General features: G+C 42.8%; 1 protein-coding gene across 1 annotated transcript in view; it reads right to left on the bottom strand.

Annotated features, from left to right (window-relative positions):
• The window catches only part of RP1 (RP1 axonemal microtubule associated), a 325,891-nt gene extending 308,959 nt beyond the window's left edge, over positions 1-16,932 (bottom strand). The window contains exon 1 of the mRNA XM_038000500.2: positions 16,797-16,932. The gene's annotated coding sequence lies outside the window, so the exon portion shown is untranslated. The remainder of the gene's footprint in view (positions 1-16,796) is intronic.
• Between the last annotated feature and the right edge of the window lie 7,801 nt (positions 16,933-24,733).

Genomic DNA, 24,733 nt, shown 5'->3' with positions numbered 1-24,733 from the left:
CTGGGTGCGGGGGCTCATGCTTGTAATCCCAGTACTTTGGGAGGCCGAGGCGGGCGGATCACGAGGTCAGGAGATCGAGACCATCCTGGCTAACACTGTGAAACCCCGTCTCTACTAAAAATACAAAAACAAAATTAGCCAGGCATGGTGTTGGGCATCTGTAGTCCCAGCTACTTGGGAGGCTAAGGTGGGAGAATGGCATGAACCCAGGAGGCGAAGCTTGCAGTGAACCGAGATGACACCACTGTACTCCAGCCTGGGTGACAGAGTGAGACTCTGTCTCAAAAAAAAAAAAAGAGTCTGACATGTTCATTCTTTCTTTTTCTCCCTAGAATATGTAAATAGCACATAGGTGGAAACCTTTGAATGCAGCAACTACAGAATGATTAAGAAAGCAGTGCCTGCCTTCTCTCTGCTCACACACTCACGTGAGAAAGAACTCCACTCTCACCCATTGATCACGGTGCTATAGAAATAGACATTATTTTTGAGAACTCATGGGAACAAAGTAGGGAACAACAAACACTGGGGCCCCCTTGAGGATAGAGTGCAGGAGGAGGGAGAGGAGCAGAAAAAATAACTATTGGGTACTAAGCTTAGTACCCGGCTGACAAAATAATCCATACACAAACCCACGGCACAAGTTTACCTATATAACAAACCAGCACATGAACCTAAATATCCCTGAACCTAAAATAAAAACAAAAGTTAAAAAGACCTACTATTTGATAGCAAACGAGGTGACGATTGTAATAACTTAATTGTACATTTTATAATATCTAAAAGAGAGTAAACTGGATTGTTTATAACACAAAATATAAATGCAAGGGTATGGCTATTCCATTCTCCATGATGTGATTATCACACATTGCATGCCTGTATCAAAACATATGTACCCCATAAATATATACACCTAGCATGTACCCACAAAAACTAAAAATTAAAAAATTAATTTTTCGTAAAGAAAGAAATACACATTGTTTGTGCTTCCAGTTATCAAGTGCACTGCTGTTTCCTAACACTGTTGGTTTTTCTCCATCTCAGTATCCTTGTTACATTAGGGAACAACTAAATCAGGACCCTTCGAAGCTTCCAGATCATCATAAGAGCATCTGCTGGTGCAGTGGAGTCTTGGGGTGAAGGATTTGTGTCTGCAGAACCCCTGAGTCATAGTATCCACCCTCTGCTTCAAATCATCTACTACTAGAGGACTTATTGACCTGGGACGAAGTTCATAGTTGAACAGCTCTGGATAAAAGAATGTTATTATTTGTGTTGAGTCAAGACTGGCCTTCAAGACACCCCCTCTTTTGTACAAGTTCCGTACTTGACAGCAGTGGAAGTTTCAATATAAAATATAGAAGTATCCCCAAAGATGGCCTTTGATGAGGAATCCCTTGATAGGGTTAACTGTTACTTCAAACTCCTGGCAGGAGGAGAGGCACTGAACATGAAGGAGGCCTGAAAACAGGTGGCAGGGCCCCAAACACCAGACTGGGGTTCTGGAACAATTTTTTAGTTTCTGGCTAACCCAGCACAGATTACAGAACTGGAAGAAATAAGTTGTTATTGTAAGGCAGTTAATTTTGAAGTTATCTCTGAAGTGTTTTTTTTTAATCCAACAATATAGATAAGTGAAACATGCACATATATTTAGTTTCAAATAAAACTTCATAGACTAAGCAAAGCCTCTTCCCAGATTTCTTAGACAACCTTCAGACCAAGTTTAGAATCCCTGGAATGGAATGCTCCCAGGCCCCAGTCTTACAAATTTAGGGCTACATCTCCCAATATTTGTCCCAAGTGATGCTCCCCTTTATGCCTCTCTCTTATTATTCCCTCTGCTCAGAATGCGATCTCCCACCCCCTTTCTTCTTACCCAAAACCTACCCATCCTTGAGGCCTGTGCCATGCTCCCCTTCCTCTAACAGACCTTTCCTCTCCTCTGTCCTAGCGCTGCGGTCACCACCAGCAATAGCCATACGTGGAATGCGCTTCAGAAAGACCTTTTCTACCAGGGTCTCACCCCGCTTCGCCTCCCAATAGCATTCTTTCACAGTTGTTTCATGGCACTTGGAGCCTCCCTGTTATCATGATATGTACACTACCTAAAAGTGCTCTGAGGAAAGGCGTTTCCCTCATCTCTGTGTGCCCTGTAGTGCCTCAGACTGTCATGGGCACATCACCAGGACTTCTTCCAGTCCTTCTTCTAACTCCATGTTATAGGCCTGGCTTAGATTAATGATGCCATTGGAATTGGTATCACAACCAGGCCTTTGTGCTCATCTGATTCTCGCACCTGGAAAGCAGCATGAGAGCAGTATCTGCACATGTACAGGTCCTCTTCATAGGAAAACTTGAGTTTTCTGAAAGCTCAGGACTTGAGTCAAATGATCCTGCTCCCTGCTTGATTCCTGAGTTTAGTGTTAAATACTTCCTAACCAGATGAACCTGAGCAGACTATTAACCCTCTATATTATGTTTTCTTCACTTAAACATTGGAGTTGTTCCAATCTTGTAATGTTGCTTTGTGTTTTAAATGCCATGTATATTCAACACCCATCTAGTGAGCAACACATAACACATTCTATAAAATTTTGGGATAAAAAATGCTCTGGTGTCTGACTATTGTTGTTACTGCAGATCCACTCTGCCTCATTATGACCTTGTTGAGTGGGACTTCTTGTATTATTACCTTTTTTTGCAAAAAGTAAAATTCTAAAATAATTTACTATTTAAATTTAAATCTAAGAATTCTTATATTTGAGGGAAAAGCTACCATATTAAGAGCTCGTCTTCCTAGTTTCATATCAAAGTCTATGCTCCTCTCAAACATTAAACTAGAACTGAGTTCATTAGTCATTCTCTTTATCTTTCTCCTGAGGTTGTTATTTTTGGTCTCAATGTTAAACGAGACTAAACACTAACAATATAACCTCCCTCTCTTTTCACAATAGCGACGTTTGCGTCCTTAAAACTGAATGCCACACAGCTGACACAGTGCCGTTAGCAGACTTTACACCTTGGTTCTGTTTGCTTTGGAAAGACCAAATGGAAAATAAAGTCTGTGCATCACTCAAGCTGTTATGCCTCATTCTTCTTGGAAAAAAAAGAAGGTGATGACTGATTTATCCAAACTTGGTTAAGACATCTGGTCTATTTTATATCCTTCTCACAATCAAGGGGCACAGTTTTATGGCCAAAAAAAAGGGATTATGATACATTTAGCATTGTAATAAGCAATACAATAGCAGGAGAGGACATTAGAAAATCTCTATTTATAGTCAAGATACTATTATTAGTAAGATTTTTTATGCCAAGATTGTAAAGAGTGAGTGTCTATAGCCTGAAGACTTGGTTGTACAACTGACACTCTGATTTGGTTCTTAAATATGTTATTAGATACTTACAGAAATAACTCTTTGGAAAATTGGTTATTTTGAAGATGAAAATGATACATTCAACCCATGTAAATTCTAACACCACCAGCCCAACAGGGTGGGACCAGTAGGGTGAGCCAGGAATGATACCCTATCAGCAGAGGTCCCATGTCCTGTGTGCTGGTTCATCTCTTGCAAGGAGTAGATATTGAGTACATAAAAGTGGATCAAAACAGAGATCTAGCATCTTTCTTCTGTGCAGAGGCAAGAACCACCTCATATCTACAGTGATAATGAAGAGGAAAAGCACTTCATTTAATTCTTTTCATACTTGTCTATCCCAACTCCTTAGAGGACTTTTCTGCTTTCAACACGAAAAGAACCACATAATCCAAAGAAGGTTCCAGCCGAAAGGGTCTTCAGAAGTTACCTAATCCCAGTGCTTTACAGAGTATGTTGCTATCCAGACAACTGACTTGCCTAGGCCACACAGCTAATATGTGCTCAAACTTGAATTACTTCTAATTTCATAGGTTGGGTGATTTTAATTAAATTGTTGACAAAGTCACTTTCTCTAAATAATTGTTTATTGATCCAGGAGACTAACAACTCCTGTGATTGAGCTTCTTATGGGACGTGCAGTCAAGGGGGCCTGATGCCAGTCAGCTGAAACACCGTGTGCAGACCATGTTCCACACTTAGCAAGTAGCCCCATCACCCAGGCAGATGACCTCTTACTTTATAACCAGGGTTTTCCTCTGTCTTCCAGTTCCTGCTCACAAAGAGCAACACATAAGACTACACCTGGGAAAACAGCATGACCCCTTTGTTCTATAAAGCATGGGTGAGTAGGATCATCTTTCAGCAGGGAGAATGATGTGTTATTAACTGAGTCACTGTTTAGTGCTGAATTGGGTTCCTTAAAATATATTGAAGTCCTTCCCCCCAGTACTTGTGAATGTGACCTTATCTGCAAATAGACAACTTAACTTAAGATGATCAAGTTAAGATGAGGCGATTACGGTAGGCCCTAATCCAATCACTGGTGTCCTTACAAGAAAAGGGAAATTTGGATACAGACACCCTCAGAGAGAGCGCCTGTGAAGATTGGACTGATACTTCCTCAAGCCAAGGCACACTAAAAAAGGCCAGCAAACCACCAGCAGCTGGGGGAGAGGCCTGGACAGATCCTTCCTCACTGTCCTTAGGAACCAACCCTGCTGATACCTTGATCTCAGACTTCCAGCCTCCAGAACCGGCAGACAATACATTTCTGTTGTCTAACCAACCCAGTTTATGGTGCTCTGTTTGACAGTCCTAGCAAACTAATCCTGTTGCCACATCTGAAAAGGAGGGCTTGAGCTGATGGATCTTACCAGTCCTTCCAGTTGGTCTAAGTGGAACCGTCCATGGTGCCGTACAGGATTGGGGTACACAGGGGCTCCGAGCCCACTCCTGACTCTGAGAAACCTGACTGTGGTCCTGGGAAGGAGGAGCCACATCTCTCAGACAAGAAACCTATTCATTAAGCACCTGTGATGTGTTAGGCACCAGGACACAACCATGGGCAGGAAAACACAGTCTCTGCCAAGGAGGACCCAGAGTTTCCCAGGAAGATCAGCTCTCCGCAAGTGACTGCAAGTGTGATGCGTGCTGTGGAACAGAGGCTGTCCTGGGGAAATCAGTCTGTGGACCAAGGGAGACTTTCATAAGCCAACGAGGTTTACACAGAGACAGGGAGTGGAGGCGAGGATTTAGCACCGAGCGGAGTAAGGACGGGAGGGCACAGTGTGTGTGCTGCAGGCAGGGTCGGCGCAGAGCTCGCAGGGTCTCTCCTTTAAGGGGAAGGGGCTGTCTAGACAGGCAGGAGGGGGAGAATGTAGGGCTGGCAACAGAAGGAGCAGGCGTGTCCTGTGGGATGTGGTGACAACCAGTCACAGCTGACATGATCCCTGCTGCCCACCTAGGCCGCCAGTGCCGAGGAGGCAGTGATCACAGCTGCAGCAGCAGTGCATGTTTCAAAAGAAACCTACACTTCCAGACTCACGGCATGAGTCACTTCCGAACTTCAAAGATATATTTAAGACTTCTCTTGGGCCTGATGGCTGTCTTTCTGTTTTCTACTTAAAAATGGAGTCTAACAGGCTGAAAAGAGAAATTATGAATAAGCATGTATTATTTAATGTAAACCACAAAGCTGCTTTTCCTTTCCAACACTTTTTGGTTGTTAGGTTTCTGTGAGAGTGTGTTCCACATGTTTGTTTGAAAACAGCAAAGACACGTTTGATTAAAAAATAAAAACAAAAAAAGGTCACATAGGCTGGGTGCGGTGGCTCACACCTGTAATTCCAGCACTTTGGGAGGCCAAGGCAGGCAGATCACGTGAGGTCGGGAGTTCAAGACAGCCTGGCCAAAATGGTGAAACGCCATCTCTACTAGAAATACAAAAATTATCTGGGCTTGGTGGCGTATGCCTGTAATCCCAGCTACTCGGGAGACTGAGGCGGGAGAATCATTAGAAACCGGAAGGTGGAGGTTGCAGTGAGCCAAGATCATGCCACTGCACTCCAGCCTGGGAGACAGCAAGACTCCATCTAAAAAATAAAAAATAAAATTAAAAATTTTTAAAAAATTTTACGTAAAAGCAAAGATTCACAGAACACTAAATACCCATTCAGTTGGTTTCTGAAGAATGGAGACAGCATCCTGCCAGGATGAATATTGTGATGCTGTCTTTCCTTCTCTCTCCCTCATGACATCCCAGGAACACAGGCTTCCTTCTGAGCAGTTGGGTTTTCCACATCTTAGGGGAGGCTGTAATATCGGGCTGCAGTGGCTACCACACACAGGGTACAAGCATGGGGATGTTCAAAGGAACACACAGAGTGGACAGGTCCAGATTCAAGGGGACAGGGCTCATGATGTAGCTTCCCCTCTCCCCACCCAACACCCATGACAGAAAGGTGGAAGAGGAACACGCAGACTCCAGTGTGGGGCCTGTGCTGTCTCCATACTCCCACTCGTCCTCCAGGTCTCAGGTGGAGACTGAGAGGGAACCTTTCCTACACCAACCTGTCTATCCGGCCCCCTTTCTTACTGCCCCTGTGACTGGGCTTCTTTCTGACATCATGCAGTGCATAGTCTGTGATGATGAGTAATAGTTTACCAACTCTCTGTCCTGCTGGACTGTAATCTCCACAAGGTGGGGATAGTGTCCCTTTTGTTCACCGCAGTATTCCCCAGTCCTTAACACAGTGCCTGACAACCACTGGGCCCTCAATGAGTCTGTGGTGACAGCTTCCTATATTCATTACTTGGTGTAAAAACTTGTGGGAAAAAGTTCCAAAAGAAGATGCCTATGAAGCACATGGTGGGCAGAGACAATGAATGTTTTTTCACTTGGGTGGCAGACTCACATTAACCAACCTCAAAGAGAATAATGTATAACATCAGAATGCCACTTTGTTCATCTTACAATGGGAGTCACAGCTGAATACTCAAGCCAATATGGCCCATGCATTCTTTCCCTGTACTTAGATCTACAAGGCAAGGCAAATTACAATCACAAGTTTATATACTGAATGAGGAACCAAAATCAAATGCAAAATGGCATCATGCTAATATAGCCATATATACTTTTATCCACAATTGAGAGAGCCTTTCCCTTGAGACACCAAGAATCCAAACCAATTCATTAAGAAGGCCTCTCAGTAAGAGTGGGCAGACAAGTGGGCTGGCCTTTGTGTGTTGTGTGCTTTCCTAGGCCCTCCATGACTGCTCCCCACTTCTGACTGATACATAATCTTCCTATAATTACTTAATCATCCAACCAGGACTTGCTCTCCTAGGAACACAACTTTAGGCATTTTTCCTCTGCTCTTTTTTGCGTTATTAATAAGAATAGCTAATATTTATTGAGTATTTAGTATGTGCCAGGCACGGAGCAAAGCTCTTTACTTGCATTTTTTTACATCCTCACAGCAAGCCCAGAACATAGGGATTTTTATTATTCTCATTTTAACGATGAGGAAACTAAGGCTTAGCAATGTTGAATAACTTACTGTTGGTTGGTCATACAAACACACAAGTGATGGAACCACTTATAATGCCAATGATTTCCAAATTCATGAGGGAACTGGAGGCTTCTCCAGATTTTGTCCCCTGTGGTGACTATGTGGAGGAAACTGGAGAGATCCTCAGATTGTTCTCATTTGTCACCACAGCACTTCATTTTCACCTTACAATGTGCCTGGCACATACTGTGGAACTTGAAAGCATTTGTCTCACACCATTCGTGTTCACACCCAACTTCCTTAGGATAAAAGAGCACAAGCGTCTTAATGTCCTTGCCCAGAGTAAGCTGGTGTCAGCCAAAGATGTACTTATGTCAGCATTCTCTCTCCCAGGTCCCACACTTATCACACTAAAGGTACAGAAACTTCCTACCCCATTTTTCAAGGGGGAAGATAAAATATCTTCAACAACATATCTCAAAATACCTCAAGAACAAAATAACTCAAGAACGCCACCACCAGTTCTGGCCAATTGATCCAATTCAATTCAACAAACATTATTTTGAGCGGTGTAGCAGGGATTGCTAGCTGTCTCAAAATGCATTCTTCCCTTCTTTTTAATAAAAGGATTCTGACTTTTTTCCCGAATCCATGCATATTTTCCAGTCTCTGTTGCAGGCACCTGTCACCATGTCACTGTTCCAACCACTGAGCTGGAAACAGCAGTGTTATGTGGTACCTTCAGTAAGACTCATTAACAGAGACGGGTCCCCTTTATCACCCCCTTTTCCTCCTTCCTGTCCTAGAATGTGGTTGAATAGCTGCAGCTCTAGCTGCCTTCATGGACCATGAGGATGGTAGCGAATCATAGCAGAATGAAAAGACAGAAGGAGTGTAGTTTTAGCACTGTAGGTCCACCATACCAGCCCTGGACTATATATTCACTTTTTTTAATGAGAAAGAAATATATGTGTCTGTTTTTCATGCTGCTTTTGTTTGAAGCCAAAATTATCAGAGAGAAGCTCCTACTATGTGCCAAGCATTAGGTTAGAGACAAATCTCCTTCTACCTTCCCTAACCACAACGTGCACATAAACAAGAAAATAAATCATTGGGATGTATAGGCAAAGCCTGATCTAATGAAGTAATCACAGATCACACCAATCACAAGCATTTCTTCCACAGATTTTACAGAAATGCTTCAGAGGACACCAAAATTCTGTTACATGGTCTCAAATCTATGCCTTTACGAGAGATTTTCTACCACAAAAAAGACCGGTGATTTTTTTTTCCCTGAATCTACAAAGTGAGGTCCAGCTTCCCATTGCTTATTGCTTTTAAAGTTCATTACACTGAAAAAATAATGACCTCAAAACCAGTAGGAGTACTTTTTTCTTCTCCATCCCACCTGCTAAAAAGTAAAGTTCTAGAAGCCTGCATACCTATATTTTTACTTTACTTTTCCTCAGGAAGTCTCATAATAATAAGTGAAATTCCTGCGACTTTGATAAGCTTTGAATTATGCTATAAAAATAAAGTCTTTTGTAGTTTCCTGAAAGGTGTTAGGCTCTGAGACTGTAAAAAAGATGCCTAGATACTGATGTCCAGGTTAAATTGGCCCATTTACCAGAATATAATGAAAGCCCTTAGTTGATGGATAACAGTGCACATTCCATGACTGAGAGACTAACAAACATGTCAAATTGGCATTTGGATGAAAAGAGACAAAGTAATTGCCTATATTGAAGAGTTTTTCTTTTAAAAGTTTTCTTTGGACAAGCAAAAGTCAAATTGCCCTTTGAACTACAGGGACTTGAGTATTAAAATCAGCTATAGGAACATCAGGGAACACCCAGGGCTCAGGATGAGCCCAGAACTGCAGCCAGGACTTGCAAGCGAATTGGTTGGCTCTGTTTTCCAGGCCTCACACCAGGCTCTCTGCCACCAGGGAGGTTCAGAGTTCGTGGTTCACCTCACCGCCTGCCTCAGCTGGCTCCACACAGCGCACTTTGGGCCTGGGTATCATCTGACCTTTTAGTGATTTCTAACTTAGCACACTTTAAAGTAGTTTTGTCTCTGGGTTACTAGTTGTTGGTTTGAGCCCTTTGTGAATAATCTGTAAGTATTAAATATCTTTTACCTTTCACTTCCAAATCACTGAGGTGGAAGCTCAGGGTCTGGTGGTAGCAGTGGCGCTGAGCTCAGCTGGGAGCCACCATCTATAGCTCTCCTTGGCCTTTTGGTTACAAAACCACAGCTAATGCTGGAGAAAAAGAACTAACCCACTAAGACAACCCTCAGAGAAGCAGCTGGAAGGAGAGAGCCACCAGGTAGAGATTCTAAAATCCGATGGCTTTGACCTGCCTGGCCCATTCCTCTAGCCACTGCTCCCCCGGAGGAGAAGGACATGGGAGGGGCGGGGCTTTACCCTGCGAGGTCCTTCACTCTTCTCAGAGGACACGGCCCCAAAAATGCAAGCTGCCCTTTTCATGATTTGGAAGGAGTCAACACAGAAGGCTTATCATTAAACTTGAACCCTCACCTACCTCTAGAATAGCTTGGGGTCAGCTCACCGCCTTCTGAAGCAGGCTCTTGAGTCTTCCCATCTCCCTCTCCTATCAGGATGACACTGATTGAGTTTGGAGTAGAGAGAAGCTGAAGATTATTCTTAGGAAAAAGGAAGATGTTAAGGGTTGAACTGTGCCCCAACCGCCAGCTTCACCGCCACTTCCCCCAGCTCCACTCCAGATTCATATGTTGAAGTCCAACCCTCAGCTCCTCAGAATGTGACCGTATTTGGAAAATAGAGTCATTGCAGATGTGATTGGCTAAGACAGAGTCATCCTGGAGTGGGGTGGGCCCTGAATCCAAATGGGCTGTGTCCTTATGAAAGAGGAAATTTGGACACGGACACAGGGAGAACACCATTGTGAAGATGAAGGCGGAGACAGGAGTGATGCTCCCCCAAACAAGGAACGTCAAAGATGGCCAGCAAACCTGCAGAGCTGGGGAGAAGACTGGACAGAGTCTCCCCCAGAGCCTCAGGAGGGGCCAACCCTGCTGACACCTTGATCTCAGCCATCCAGCCTCCAGACTGTGAGACAATCATTGTCTGTTGTTCAAGCCTCACAGTCTGTGGTGCTTGGTTTCAGCATCCCTAAAAGTCTAATGTAGGAAGTAAGTCTGATGAGAGACCAGGCCAGTCAGAACTCAGAACCCTCCAAGCCCTGCTCTCTACCCCCAGAGAGTAACAGCAAGGGTCCTGTTTCTCACATGCCTAACCACATGTGGGCTATTGATAAACTTTGTGGATTTTTCTCTCATCATGCCCCTCTATGGTGGAGTGAGGCAATCCTGGTGTCTGGGTGGATCTCTAAGAGCGAATGGACCAATATAAAGGGCTTTGGGCCAGCTGACGTTTTTGGTTTTTGCAACCTCCACCTCCCGGGTTCAAGCGATTCTCCTGCCTTCGCTTCCTGAGTACCTGGGATTACAGGCACACACTACCACACCAGGCTAATTTTTGTATTTTCAGTAGAGGTGGGATTTCACCCTGTTGGCCAGGCTGGTCTCAAACTCCTGACATCAGCTGATCTGCCCACCTTGGCCTCCCAAAGTGCTGGGATTACAGGCATGAGCCACCACGCCCAGCCCCAGCTAAGGTTTTGCTGCTTGCTGTTCAGCTCCATGGCTGGCCCATCTGTTTTCCTGGGCCTTACACACTGAGCAGATCACAGGTAGCACACTTCTCTCCAGGACATCCCTAAAAGCAAATGCCCCACAGAAATTCTCTGTCTCTGCCGCCCGTAAATCCCATCCAACTGACACACTCCTGTCTGTTCACACCTTCTCTCTGAGAAGCTGGGGTTCCCCTACGTTCCTGCAGATGTGTGCCCACAGGTGATTGAAATCAACAATCTTGCCAGCTCTGCTGGCTTCTCACTGAGCTCTTTCAATCCTCAGAGGCTGGAGTAGGAAATTCACATCTCCCACCGCAAGGAATCAATCAGATGAGCCGGGCCTCTGAGTCCAATAAAATTGTCTTGCTCAAAGTGTATTGGTAACTAGGGAAAAACAGAATTCTAAGGTTTAGAGTGGAAATAGCTGCAGTTTTTCTCTAACCCCAAAGCACAGCCTCTCTGCTTATTCAGTGTGTGTCACAGAGTCCACCGCTTCTATGAGCCTGTTTTTGTCATCTGTGAAACGGGACTGAAAAAATCACCAAGACAGTGGCAACAGCGAACACTTACTGAACACCTTTTATTGTCACAACAACCCTCTGAGCTCAGTACTTCCACTCTGTGTTTTATCCAGAGGAAACTTCGTTGTACAGAGCTTGGTCACTTGCCCACATTTGCACTGTGAAGTGCTGGATCTAGGTTTCCAGCCCAAGCCCCGGCTCCAGAGTCCTCACCCCACCCCTCTGCATGAAATGAGCTCCGTAGCTGCACCTGGTAGGCACCCATAATTGGTGACATTCGCTTTAGTGGCATCCTCAGACCCTGCAATGACCAAAGAGGGAAAGCCTTCTAGTAAAAAAGGCTTACATCAAGAAAGCCCTCCAGAGGCTAAAGACCACCACTGCAACGGCATCTGTCTACTGTGCTGACCGGTCCCAACAATCCTGGGATCATGAATACCAGGACAGAGATGGAGACTGCCAAGTCCCACCCAGAGAAGATCTGGGTTGGACAACAGCTCTGCAGTGGTCTCTCACACCAGCATAACTTGAAATAGCTCCTGGGATGAGTTTACTCACATTTCTAATGAAATAGCCAACATTTCTGCTGATGCATATTAGTCCTTTGTTGCTATTTCCATTTGTTAGACAAATTTATTGAGCTTTAAGGCCAAGGTGTGAAGATTTTGATTGTCAAAAACAAATAGTAGGCTGGGCATGGTGGCTCACGCCTGTAATCCCAACACTTTGGGAGGCAGAGGCAGGAGAATCACTTGAGCCCAGCAGTTTGAGACCAGCCTAGGCTCATCTCTACAAAAAATAAAAAATGAAAAACAAATTAGTCGGGCACAGTGGGTTGCACCTGTAATCCCAGGTACTCAGGAGACTGAAGCAGGAGGATCACTTGAGCAGAGAAGTTCAAGGCTGCAGTGAGCTATGATCACACCACTGCATTCCAGCCTGGGAGGAACAAGACCCCATCGCAAAAAAAAAACAAACAAATAAAAAACCACACACACACACAAATAGTAATAATAGCTGACACTTGTAAGCCATTCAAAATGTGCTGGCCTCTTAAATATCAAGCATCTCTACAAGGGAGCTATTTTATCTACATCACATATATGGACATGGGCACCCAGGGAGGTAACGGAGCCAAGAAGGTGAGACGGTCCCTGAGTCGCTGCCCTCCACTCACTGCCAGGCTTTCCTTCTGTGAGAGGCTCTCTTTGAGGAGCCCATAACAGAGTGAGTGTGTCTCTAAGGCATTTCCTGTGTGGTCAAGGGAACAAGAAGCCCCAGGACCCCCTCCCTCTCAGCCTGTTCCCAATCTCAGATCTCCTTAGGAAGCCACCAGCAGCCAGAGTGGAGCCTGAGGTCAGGAAGCCAACCCCAAGGGCTGACTCTTCTGCTCTGGGGTGTGGGGGAAAACAAATTATGTTTTCCCCTCTCTCTGAAGAGCTGATTTAGGCTTAAGGGACAGGTAATAGGATGTAAACTTAACAGTAGGAGCTACAGTCATTACTGGGACATCTTTGAATGTTGCAGGACTTGGGCCTACCAGGGGCCTCAGTAAAGGGTGACTCCATATGGCCTGCCTGGTTGACCAGCAGCTGCATTACCCATTCAGGGCAAAGTCTGTAGAAATAGAAGGCATTTATCTGTCTCCGTGGTCTTTGCACAGAACTCCCTGGGGAATTTCAAAGACCTTTGGAAAACTGCTTTGCTCTTCCATGTAAAAGAAGATGCCATCTGTCTAGCACCTGCTAGAAAATGTTTTTTGATCAATTAATGTGAAATCTTATGTGATAATTATGAACTTATAGTAATACTTCACCAACCCTAATATTACTTAAAATATTTCTTTTTTTTTTTTTTTTTTTTTTTTTTGAGACGGAGTTTTGCTCTTGTCACCCAGGCTTGAGTTCCATGGTGCCATGTCGGCTCACTGCAACCTCTGCCTCCCAGGTTCAATCAATTCTCCTGCTTCAGCCTCCCGAGTAGCTGGGATTACACCCGGCTAATTTTTGTATTTTTAGTAGCGACGGAGTTTCACCATATTGGCCAAGCTGGTCTCGAACTCCTGACCTCAGGTGATCCACCCACCTCAGCTTCCCAAAGTGCTGGGATTACAGGCGTGAGTCACCACACCCAGCCTACTTAAAATATTTCTTTTAACTTATTCTGCAGACTGGTTTATATACCAAATGTTATTACAGCCTCGGGCATACATTCCCTGAAATGTCAAGTAGCTTCAGATGTGAGTCATGCAATTTAATAAAAGCAATCACTGATTAGTCTTTACTTTTTTAATGAAAAGTTTTACTCCCATATTCATATTCACTAGTTTCACATGTGAACATAGCTATCACATGAAATTTTAAATTCCGAGTTTTTATCCTTTGAGTAATAGCAAAGCTGCTGAGTTTTTAAAGGTTGATTCACTTTAAATTACTTTATTTTAACTGTCAGGATCTCATCTTTCTCTCAACAAGTTTGGGGACAATCCATTCATTTGACAGTCAATTTCATACACCTTCTGTAGCTACGGTGCTTTGTTGTGATAAGTGACATTTATATTAATATCCCTGAAATACTATAAAAATTTGAAATACCTTCTCAAGGAAAAACAAAATTATTTTCATTTCTGTTTTACTATACTTCCATTGAGTATTGTTATTGTATGCAGGATATCACAGTATTAATTCATATATTATCAGGATATATAATTAATTGAAATACAATGTTCACCAATCATGTATAGAAAGCAGTCTACTCATAGAATGTTTCAGCAATAATACTTGTTATTGGTCTTTTTTGTGTTAGATAATTATTCCAATAATTCTTTAAGTGAGTCAACCTAGAATATAAGAATTCAACGGCAAAAGTTTGCACACTCTGCCAGTTAATCATCTGAAAAGCCACAACTCACTGTTTTACAAGCTGACCATCTGTGATGTTCACTATGACTTGGCCAGTTAAGTCACGTCTGCCAAACTTCTCTAGTATTTCTTTGTACTAAAGGAATCCTTCAACCATGGTAATGCCCAGGTCTTGATTGTGTTTACAAGTTTCTAAGGGTGCTGTTTTTGCTGTTACGTTGCTATTAAATGGTTCTAAGATACTAAATAAAGTAAATATAAACAGAAACTAAACACCTATTGCTGTGGGGTCGATGACAAGTAATTTAAACAATCACTTTGTTTACTTGGAATCTGAGTTTAACCTTTAAAACACATAAACTCTGGCCAAAAAGAAGAAGGAAAATGATTTCATGGTATATTCTTGTGAAAGTATTATGCCATTAATTTTGAATTTACCAAATGAAGTAAGGAGATTTACTAGGGATTTAGTTAAGAAGCTCTAGTAGTAGAAGCTTTTGATGGATTTGCTTTTTCAGTGTATAGGGTCAACCTGACAGATCCCCTTCTAAGGAACCAGATCTCCCAGGGTGGCTCATCCAGTGACCCCTCCCCAACATATCCCACCACCCGTTTACATAGTGTGGACTTTCCCCATTGGCTGTGGTCTCCCTAGCATCCAGATCCTGTGTCACACCCCCTGAGGCTGCAAAGTGGCACCTGTCTCCAGTGCTGAGGGAAGCGAGAGAGCAAGCCCCCTGCCTGCACCCCCAACATGGAGGCTCCAGTCCAGGCCCCACCTAAAGCCATTGGATGCTATTGACATAGAGATGGCTCTAAATATGCTGCAGGCCATGTGGGTCTCTCTGCTTGGATAACATTGGCCTGTCAGATCTAGAGCAAATAAGATCTGTTTCTACATTGAGTGCTCACGATGTTCTAAGCACTGACTGTGGTGGCCTTACACAGCCACAGCCTTATTCCCAACCTGCAGACGTAGAAACAGAAATTTAGGTGAGAGAGGCTGCACAGGGTGAACCCGTGCAGCAGGTGTTCTGAACCACTGCACAACGCTGCCTCCCTCGCAGAAACCTTAGGGACCTGTGACCTGCTTCTCACTTATAAACCAGTGACGTTGTGTTGGAAAGTGTGGAAGAGTGGACGCAGCACTGAGCAAGTTACCAGGGGCTTCTCACCTGCCCCATGGGCACCTACACTAAGACCTAGGGCCTGCCTCCACATCCACAGCCATAGATGAGCAAGGAGGACCGGCGGGCCCCGATGCTCCTTCCAGCCCCAGCTTTCTAGCAGCGGGCGTGTGAATGGCTGCACAGCAGTCAGAGCAGCTTGAACCTTAACTGAAATGAAAACAAACTTCCACTTGACCTGCTGAGAAAAAAGCGATAGCTGACATTCAGAATGTGTTCACTTAGAATATCTCACCCAACTTCCCCGTCCCCAAAAATCCTGGCGGGTGGAGGTCCCAACCCTCGCATCGAGAGGATCTCCGAGGCACTTGGCTGCAGTCACACCCCCAGGAGGAGCTGGGTTCAAACACAGACCCACCCCCGCCTCTACAGTCCAAGCTCTTGCCATGATGCCCTGAAGCTTCTCCTCTCGAGCTACATTCTGCCGGCTGCAAATATGTTTGTGGCTTAACAGTTACTAATTCAACATGAAAAATTGTAGTCTCAACAATATGAAAAATTAATATCATCCGAGTTAGAAACCACAGAGTCATATTAAACTTCTCCTTCTCCCAGTTGGGGACTGAGTCCCTAAATATGTCCCCACTCCATCTCATCTTCTCCATACTCTTTTTACATTCTTTGCTGTGTCCCTTCTTAGTCTCTCATAGTCATTGTTTATCAGACTGTCTCCATAGCTTCCTAACGGGTCTTTGTGCCTCCAGCCAGTCCTGCCCTAATGTGACCCACTCTCCTCTGGAAAACTTAAGACGGATCATATTAGTCTTCTGTTTATTACCCTCCAGGGGCTTCCCCAGGCCTTAAAGATCAAATCACGAGTCCTGTACATGGCCCACATGTACAGGCCATGAGGACATTTGTCCAAACTCCTTCTCAAAGCTACAATACCTTACAAATATCTGCAAAAATGCCGCACAAGAAAAATGGTTCACTCACCTTCCCCACAGCAACCAAGACACAGAATTATCTAGCGCAGGCCTTCCCTGCTTGCTTTACCATCTTTGGCATATTTTCCATACCATTAAGCAATTTTCCACATTTAAATGAAAGTTAAAGATCTCCTCCCTTTTAAAAAGCCTAATTATAAAAACTTAAATTTTCGTTATCATTCCGTATCAAAAAGGCAAGGAGAAAAGGAAACACATATATTTCACCTGTAATTTCCAAAACGTTTGTAGAAACTCTTCAGTTGCTTCCAGAATATCTTAATGAAGAGAGCTGGAGTTTGGAAGAGTCGGAGTGAAGAGGCTGATGTCTGGTGAGCCTGTTGCTCAGATGCTGCTTACGAGTGAGCCCTCCTCTATTTGTTCTGGACCAAGGGAATGGCAATGTTTGTCATGTCACCTGGATTATTAGTAGCGACTGCAAACACTTCACAGAACTCCCAAACCACACACTGGCAAAGAACAGAACTAGCCTGGGGTCATGAGTGTTGCTATGCCTCTCATTCTGTGAAGACCTGCACACAAGTTAAATAGCAGACAAAATAACCTACTTTGTTCTTGTTCTTATCATTCCATTTTTTGTGGCATATCATGCGGCGTGGAAACATAGGAGCTTTTTACCTTATTTTGAAGTTCCCCGGTTTCAGTATTTGTCTGGAGAAGTATGTGTTTGTTTAGTTCGACACCATAAAGTAGAGGTCACATCCCCGTAACAAGCAGATTGGTTCAGTTCAACAAACGTTTGCTCAGTGCCTGCTCTCTTTAGAATATGAACCTGAAATAAAGAAACAAAACCAAAAATGACTTCCAAGAATTCACAAGCCAGTTATCTTTTCTACAGTGACAACCATCAGTAAGCATGTATTCTCTCTACTTTTTATTCATTCTTTCAACAACCACATAAACACTTCTTTAGGCCAAGCGCAACCGGGCACTGTGCAGTGTAGGCAGCCCAGAAAGACAGGGGCCCAGGAGGGTGATACATGTATCAAATCACTCAATGTCCTCATGGCCTTAATTTTGGTCACCAGGACCCTGGGTAAAGATCTCATATTTAAAAAAAAAAAAAAAACCGTTTTATTGAGGCATAATGGATATATAGTAAGTCCTCACTTAATATTGTTGACAATTTCTTGAAAACTGCAACTTTAAGCAAGACAACATATAACAAAACCCATTTCCCCATAAGCTGATGGACAGAAACAAGAGTCAAGTTCCTACAGCATATTTTTGGTCACAAAAACATCACCAAACTTCTAAATAAAGACTACAACACTCTTAATATTAGTCACTGAAATAAATGTGAAATATATATACACTTGAGAAAGATTAATAAAAACAAGTAAAACATTTATCCAATTTTTGATAAATCAGCAAGTCACAATGGTCGTAATTGTGGTGTATTAAATCAAGGAATAAATGTTTGTAAAGTGAAAATTGTCAGGAGCATCTCCTCCCACCTCACAGTTTGAAAACCATTACAAATATGACAGGCTCCCAAAACACTTCATTGTTTATTGTCGTGCATTTATATGATTATCGCAGATTTTATAACTGTTTTTTACAATCAATTTTAATTCATTCATTCATTTTCCAACCCATAACTCATTCATTTATTCATTCATTTTCCAACCCGCTTGTTCCAGTTCAGGGACGCAGGTGGCTGAGCATATCCAGCAGCTCAGGGCACAAGGCAGGACCCACCCTCGTACAGGATACCATCCCATGGCAGGGCACACTCACACACCCTCACTTATGCACTGGGACCATGTAAACATGCCAGTTCACCTAATGTGCACAGCCTTGGGTTGTGAGAGGAAACCGGAGGACCCAGAGAAAACCCCCGCAGATATAGGGGGAATATGTAAATTCCACACAGACAGTGGCCCTGGCTGGAAATACATTATTTTATCCTCATCAACATTATAATGAAACAATACTATTAGAGGACCTGCTGTATAAGGAACCGTAAATAGTTACAATTTGGTGATGTCATATGCATACACCAATAAACTATTACCACAATCAAGGTAATAGAATACCCAACACCTCCCAAAGTCTCCTGTGTGTCTTTGTTGTTTTGTTTGTTTTCATGGTAAGAACACCTAACATGAGATCTACCATCTTAATAAATTTGAGAGTACAAAATTCCATATTGTTAACTATAGCCACTGTGTCACACAGCAGATCTCTAGAACATATTCAGGTTACATAACTGAAACTTGATACATTTTGAACATCTCCCCATTCCCCTTCCCATCATCGCCTGGCAATCTGCTCTCAGCTTCTATGAGTTTGACTACTTTAGAAGCCCTCACGTAAGTGGAATCATGCAGTATTTTTCCCTCTGTGTCTGGTTTATTTCACTTAACGTAATGTCCTCCAGGTTCATCCATGTTATGGCAAGAGCATGATTTCCTTCTTTTTAAAGGCTGAATAGTAGTCATGTATTTTATAGATAGATAGATAGATAGATAGATAGATAGATAGATAGATAGATCACATTTTCTTTATCCATTCATCCATTTGTGGACACTTAGGTTGTTTTCACTGCCTGGCTATTGTGAATAATGCTGCTATGATCATGGGAGTACAGATATCTCTTCAAGACCCTAATTTCAATTCCTTTGGATATATGCTGTGTTTTACGCTTGCTAGATCTGTTTTTAGTTTTTAATTTTTGTGGGTACAGAGGTGTAAATATTTATAGGATACATGAGATGTTTTGTATTTTGAATCCTTTGAGAAATCTCTGCACTGTTCTCCTATAGCTACTGCACCATTTCACATTCCCACCAACAATATACAAGGATTCCAGTTTCCCCACATCTCCACCAACACTTGCTATCTTCTGTATTTTTTTAAATAACCATCCCAGCAGGTGTGGATCTCATTGTGGTTTTGATTTGCATTTCTTTGAGGATCAGTGATGTTGAGCATCTTACAATGTACCTGTTGGCCATCTACATGTCTTCTTTAAGAAATGTCTGTTCAAATCCTTTTTAAAATCAGGATATTTGGTTTTAGGCTATCAAATTGTGATCTCTTGGTTTTAATGTTTAGAGCAGAAGTGCAATCTGTTTGGTTTTCGCCTCAATGCAGAAAATATCTTCTTTGTTAAGTGAACACACAAAAAGTAAATTTCCTTCAAATATGATCTTAGAACGTCAACTATAGAGAACAAGAAATTATTTCTCGAAGAACCCCTGCCTTTTGAAATGCCTACTGTTTCTTGACAAGTCAAGCAGCAGAGGGCAGGATGGTGCAGTGGGAAAATCTATGGCTGACCATCCAGAAATCTGAGTCTGATCCCATTCCAGCTGGAAGTCTTTTCACCTCCCTTGGCTATGGTTAACTTATCTGCAAAGTAAGGAGCTGGGTTGGATGGGCTTTCCCGCATCTAGCATTTTCTTTCATTCAGTAGTTTTGTGTACCCTTCAGGTCAGGAGCTTGAGACCAGCCTGGCCGACATGGTGAAACTCCATCTCTACTAAAAATATACAAAAATTAGCTGGGCATAGTGGCACGCACCTGTAACACCAGCTACTTGGGAGGCTGAGGCAGGAGAATTTCTACCCAGGAAATGGAGGTTGCAGTGAGCCAAGATCACACCACTGCACTCCAGCCTGGGCGACAGAGTGAGACTCCATCTCAAAAAAAATTTTATTATATATTGCAATAATATTATATATTTTTAATATGTATAATTATATTATATTATATATACATTATATTATATATTATATATTATATAATTATATATTTAATATATAATTATATTATATTATATATAAATTATGTATATTATATATAAATTATATATAATATATATTTTATATATATTTGCATAGTAGGTATATATACTATGTGCCGGATACTGTGTAAGGTGCTTAAAAAAGCAAAACTCACTAACCTGTTTGTCTACTGAAAGAATTTGAAAGAACTACCAAAAATAAATATGATAATTCTGTTCTAAGAGTTTTAACCTCAGTATGAGGTGCCAACAGATAGTGAATGAATGAATATGCTATCTGGGACTACAGTGAAGTTTCAGTATCTCTAAGAGCCACTTCACTCTCAAATATGATCAAAGGTTGCCCAAGTGTCTGGATTTAACATTGGGTAGCAGAAGGTTGAGCAGCAAGATTAATATATTTTAACTACTCCAGCTTCATTTCGAAGCTTCCCAGATACAGCCCCAACACAAAGCCACAAACATAGCACTATTAAAAGTATTTATCCTTTCTCCCCACAACTTATGCAACTGCAATTTTTCCACTTTGTTTTGGTGGCCCTGTTTTGCTCCCAGGTCTCCCAACCAAGTAAGCTTTTAGTCACACTCAACTTCTCTCTCCCCTTTCCTTCCTGAATTCAATAAGCTACCAACAAATCCGCCGCGACCCACTCCAACAAGAAGCCCTCCCTCGGCAACCACAGTTCAGACCTCTATTGTTACAGCTCCCTGTCTCCTGGGGAATTCCAGCTGCAGGCGTTCCTTGGGGGCCCCGTGGAAAACTGGAAAGGAACTGTTGAAGCCTTTCACTGCCTGTTTTCCTGACTCCCATGGCCAGGGAGGGAGGGAGAAAGGGAGGGAACCCACCGCAAGTGCTTTTTACCAGTTCAGTGCCGCCGAGAACCGGGGCTTTCCCACAGGGCCGGGCCAGGTTCTAGGCAGAGAAGCGTCTGCATTCCGAGGCGCAGTCTGGGCTGGAGCCTGTCACCACCCTTCAAATCCCTTTGAAGCAGGGCAAAAATCCTGCCAACGCCAAGCTTCAGAGCTCCTCCGCTTAACCTGGGAGGGGCTGTTTCCTGCCTGCATTTCACAGCCTCTCACAGGAGGGAGGTGCAGCCATAATCATTTTACAGGACTCTCACTGTAGACACCAAAATCTAAAAACACAAGAAAAATAAGTTTTATACAAAATACCATGTCAGATGGACCAAGACCTATTTAATGCTGAAAAATTATTCTACTAACGCAGAGACCTATGATCATAATACATATACACATACACATATATACACACACGTATATATATACATATAAACTAGAGACCCTTTTTCCTTAAAGTCATATTAAACATTCTCAGTTTCTTAAATAATTTCAGATCCTCCCCCACCTTCACTGTCCTTCTCTGAACGCAGTCTAGATTGTTAATTTCTCTTAAAATATGATTCCCAGGAGGAAATGCAGGATGTCTGATGGAGCCTTACAGGTGAGCTTTTTGTCCCCAAATTGCAGCGTTTCCTTATATTGACCTGGGATAAAATCCTTACTTCTTTTTCACATGTATGCTCCCAAGTCAGACTCTTCTGTTCTGGACTAAAGGAATTGAGTTTGAAAGCTTTTTTTGTATTTTTGTTTTTTAGGAGAATTAGAGAACATTAGAATGAGTCTGTAGAAATTGCTGGTACATATTTTCAAGTCATGAGTTATATAGCTCATTCATGGGCCATGAAATCAATTTAAGTAGGTCTCTGTTATGGACTAAATGTCCCCCAACTTCCAAATTCATATATTGAGGTCGTAATCCCCAATATGATGGCATTAAGATATGGGGTCTTTGGGAGGTAATTGGATCATAAGGGTAGAACCCTCATGAACAGTGTTAGTGCCCATATGAAAGAGACCCCAGAGAGCTCCCTTGCCTCTTCCACCATGGGAGGACTCAGTGAGAAAGTGCTATATTTCAACCAGGAAGCAGACCCTCACTAGACACTGAATCTTCTGGTGCCTTGATCTTGGATTTCCCAACCTCTGGAGCTGTGAGAAATAAATGTTTGTTGTTTAAGCCACCCCAGTCTATGGTATGTTTATTATATCAGCCTGAGCAGACTAAGACAGTTACACCCAGCTTTCTTTAAAAACTGAATACAGTAGAAAGTATCAGAGTGCATTGCACATAATGAAAGACAAGTATTATGCAAAACTTATGTTTCAGATTTAGATACACAACTATGTGTGTGTATAGATTATGACCATAATTGAGTTTTGGTCAAAAAACTTAAAAACCACTGATCCAGTTCGATCAGGAAATGGCAGTGTTCTATAATGAATAAGCATTTGTTTGAAATTTACAGTCAGAAAATCCCTGGTTTCTAGTCTGGGATCTCACCCATAAGAACTGCATGACCCCAGGAGGTTATTTTCCTTCATTGAAACTCAGATCAGTTCCTCATCAATAAAATCAGATATCAACAGCACTTTCCTCAAAGAGTTATTGAGGAGAAACACATTATTACTCACTTCCTTTTACTGAGCACACGCCATGTACCAGGAAACATGGTGTCTTCACATGCACTATACTTCCTACCTTCACTACAACAATCCTCTGTATTATCATCCATCAAATGAAGGAACTGAGGCAGTCTGGTCCAGATGTACATACTTAACCATTCCACTACACAGGCTCTAAGTACACCATGTCTCTACAAATACAAAGATGCATTTGAAGTACTTAACACAATCAGTACTTAGTACGGACACAGAGGAGCCTTCAAAATTTAGCACCACTCTCAGGGCAGGCCCTCTGCAAGTTGAGGAATTCAAGCCAGAAGGTAGATTGATGCCCTGCTTCCTTCAGGAAAATTTTGCTTATTCGGCTGTACTAAACAATGTGATGAAGTTTGTTATAATGTTCATCGATACTCTAACCAGAGCTTCATATCTTGTTTAGGCCAAGCAACAAGCAGTTTGCCAGCTCGCTGTCCATGAGAAGCGCTGTGTGAGATGACATTGTAATAACCATCACAGGCACCATGATTACTGTTAGTATGGTCTGGGACAGATTCAGGTCTTTTCTTTCACCATCCAAATCTCTTTTTATTACTCCATTGAAGACACACCTATGCAGGTGCTTCCGCTCATTCTCACCTGGTCAATTTCATCCTGCTGAAAGATTTTAGAATCTTTACGGTATCATCCAAATGCACAACTATCCCTTCTGGCTTTATGTCACCTGCACACCTGCTGAGCATGTCTTCTGTGCCTTCACACTGATAGCAGTGTTCATCAAGAAAGAGCCAAGAGCAGGTCTGCTTTCCTTAGGACAATCCTGTGGCTCCCCTCAGTGGCTGCTCACCTCGTCCTTATTGTGTTTGCCTCTCTTTCCTAAACCCTCACAAACTCAGATGTTGACTTTTCACGGGGTGAGGGGGGAATGGAGAGGAAGCACTGGGAAATGACCCGCTTTGAAGGCTCCATCTTGTGGCGCATGAGCATCAGTGCAGCATCAATGCAGCACCACTGCAGAGGGAGGAGGTGAGCTCTGGGAGGACCGCACTCCTGCAGAGGCGCTGAGGGAGCACTGGCAGAGCTCCCTTGATCTGGAAGGCGAATTTTTTTTTTTTTCATAATGTTTCCAGGTAAAGTCAGACTGGCCTTATTCACTTTGTTCATCACTGTGAATAAATAAAACACTATACCTGCTTCATTAATGGTCCAGAAAAAAAACATTTTTTAATGAGCTACATGGGTAAAGAGAATTTTTAAAAAGATTTTCTTCTCCGTTCATCATTCTAAATTTGAAATGAAAATTCTCTTTTCTTCCAGTTATAATCTGGAAATTATCTTTAAGAATTCCTTCACTGTAAATGGGCAGCTAAAATGGAGGCAATGCTGGGCTGGCGAAGCAGCTTCTTCATCATCTTAAAGGACCGATACTGATGTCCTGTCACTCGGGCCTGCTTCTCCCACACTGGGATCTCACCTCCTTCAGGTGGGGCTATGTTGCCTTCTGCAGCTATGTAGATTTTTATTCCTTCTAGGATTCATGACAGCGAGAGCCAAGGAGACATTTCTAGCACACGATCAGGCACAAGTCTTCAATGTGAGTTTAAATAGTCATGATTGAAAACTCTGAGTTGCAGTGCAGGACTCAGGCGTACAGATGTAGGACTTACTGGTGTTGAGGAAGGGAAAGGAGAGAGCTGAAAGATGATGAAAGTAAGGCAAGTGAGAAGCAGTCGTCACTCAGGATACTAACTTAGACCTCATGATCAGAAAGGGCAAGTGTAAGACAAACAGTAGCATTATTTATTTGGTCAACACACATGCATCAGTGACAGGTTCTAAGAATCAAGAAAACAGTGAGGCCTGAATCCTGCCCAGCAGTGTGCTGTGGGGAGGGAGACAGATTTGGAAATCA

The sequence above is a fragment of the Chlorocebus sabaeus genome, chromosome 8, assembly GCF_047675955.1.
Source record: "Chlorocebus sabaeus isolate Y175 chromosome 8, mChlSab1.0.hap1, whole genome shotgun sequence".
Classification (NCBI taxonomy): Eukaryota; Metazoa; Chordata; class Mammalia; order Primates; family Cercopithecidae; genus Chlorocebus; species Chlorocebus sabaeus.
Note: the sequence above shows the minus strand (reverse complement) of the source record. Positions and strands in the feature narration are given on the sequence as shown.